At 38.7% G+C, this 2406-nt stretch overlaps 1 pseudogene; it reads left to right on the forward strand.

Moving 5' to 3' along the window:
• The first annotated feature begins 1045 nt into the window (after window positions 1-1045).
• Window positions 1046-1947, forward strand: LOC128652172 (poly(rC)-binding protein 2-like; annotated as a pseudogene).
• The last annotated feature ends 459 nt before the right edge of the window (window positions 1948-2406 follow it).

A 2406-nucleotide genomic window follows, 5' to 3' on the forward strand; every position in this document is an offset into this window, starting at 1 on the left:
AATTCTAAAGAAGGCAGCAATAACGTAGAGAAACTAGCTCAAAAATGGTCAGACCAATTGGCTATGAACATAGATAAGGAATTGCACATTATGAAATCCCTTACGCTCCTTCGTGACACCACTATTGCTGAAACCTGGAGAGAGTCCCATATAAAGCACCTATACCAAACATACTACACACCAGACAAAGCTTACAGATGGAACAACAATGATTTCAATAAATGTCCAAAATGTAGTTTACTGGCCGCAGACTTAATGCATATGGTGTGGTCATGCTCAAAAACTAAACAATTCTGGAATAGACTAGAATACTGGTTATTAAAAAGGGTGAAAGCTGATCCGTTTAAATTTACTCCTCTAAATATAATCCTCTTGGCAAGAAATAAGGAAGATTTCAAAGACGCCAAAATAATCAATTTAGTCATATTGGCCGCAAGAAATTTAATATTTAAAAAGTGGAAAACCAGATTCATACCCACAATAAATGAAGTAAAAAACTACCTTAAGAAACAATACCGGATAGAGCAACTTGCCACAGATCTGAATTCAGAGCGAGAAATTGTAATTTTCTTTAGTAAATGGTCAAAATTCATTAAAATCTTTTCTCTGGAGGAAATAGAGTACATGATAGCTCCATTCCAAAGTTCTGAAATAGTTCAATTGGGCATTTGGTAGTGATGGTCTGGTATGGGTAAGAGAGGGGGGAGGAAGAGAAACTATGTGCTTTTTTTTTTTTTTCTCTATTGTTCTTTTTGTTTGTTTTTCATCTTTAAAAAAAAAAAAAAAAAAGTTAAAAACTCCAACAATGTTTCACAAAGCTGAGGTGAATATAATGGATAAAAGATGCATTATAGATAACCCTATTCGTATGAAGCACTTATGTATTAATAAGGTTGAATGGACACAAATATTGCAATGCTGGGTTCTTGTGTTTTTACTTTTGTTGATTTTTGTCTGTATTGTTATACAGTTTTGGTTGGATTGTTCTATTATCGAATTGTGGCATTGTTGGTATAAAATAAAAATATAAAAAAAAAAAAAGAAAATGCGTGAGGAGAGTGGTGCTCGCATTAACATCTCAGAAGGAAATTGTCATGAAAGAATAATTACTCTAGCAGGTCCTACAAATGCTATCTTCAAAGCCTTTTCAATGGTCATTGACAAACTGGAAGAGGATATCAGTAGCTCTATGACAAACAGTACTGTATCCAGCAAACCTCCGGTTACTTGGCGCTTGGTGGTTCCTGCCAGCCAATGTGGATCCCTTATTGGGAAAGGAGGATGCAAAATAAAGGAAATCAGAGAGAGTACAGGGGCCCAGGTCCAAGTAGCAGGGGATATGCTACCTAATTCCACATAAAGGGCAATCACAATTGCTGGCATTCCTCAGTCTATCATAGAATGCGTGAAGCAGATCTGTGTGGTCATGTCGGAGTCCCCTCTAAAGGGAGTTACCATCCCTTACTGACCCAAGCCCTCAAGATCTCCAGTGATCTTTGCAGGTAGTCAGGTGTCGTGCCAGGCTGGAGGACACGCATGTGAGACTGACCTGTGGGAGGGACGAAGGTCCCACACAGGGGGGTCTCTCTAGATGCTGTGGATCTCCGTGGGGCCTACACCATTCGGACAATATGCCATTCCTCAGCCTGATCTGACTAAGCTGCACCAACTGGCAATGCAGCAGTCTCCCTTCCCTATGTCTCATAGTGGTAACACTGGATTCAGTGATGACATTGATGCTTCAGCTCAGACAACTTCTCATGAACTCACCATTCTAAATGATTTGATTGGCTGTATACTTGGACGACAGGGTGCAAAAATAAATGAAATCCGCCAGATGTCTGGGGCACAGATTAAAATTGCTAACCCTGCTGAGGGTTCAACTGACTGTCAGGTGACCATCATTGGATCTACAGCCAGTATCAGCTTGGCTTAGTATCTTATAAATGTCAGAAGCCGATGGTATGGGAAGCAGTTAATCATCTTCCAACATCTCCCTCCTGTTTAGCTCACCGTCAGTCTACATAGACCTGTAAACACCTTTTCAGTTTCTTTATGCTTTCCTTCATCTACAACTTTATTTTTTTTATTAAATGAAATTACTGAATTTTAATAAAAAAAAATTTCCAGCTGTTAACCTGCTGACATAAAGATTTTAGTTTTATAAAAGTGTTTGTCGCCCCCCCCCTTTCTGTTTTCAGTGTCAAATGGGGTATTAAATGCATTTCAATTTAGTTCTGTAACATCAGGATTTTTTTTTCAGAAAACCAATAAAGAAGGACTAGAATTTGAAAAAAAAAATGGGACTTCAATGGGACTCCTTTGTGAGTCTGCCTGGGAGGCCAAAAAGTGAGCGGTACAGCCTAAAACTTCAAGATCCATAACGTAAACTGAAAGACAGTAGTT

Source organism: Bombina bombina, chromosome 3, assembly GCF_027579735.1.
Source record: "Bombina bombina isolate aBomBom1 chromosome 3, aBomBom1.pri, whole genome shotgun sequence".
NCBI classification, from domain to species: Eukaryota; Metazoa; Chordata; class Amphibia; order Anura; family Bombinatoridae; genus Bombina; species Bombina bombina.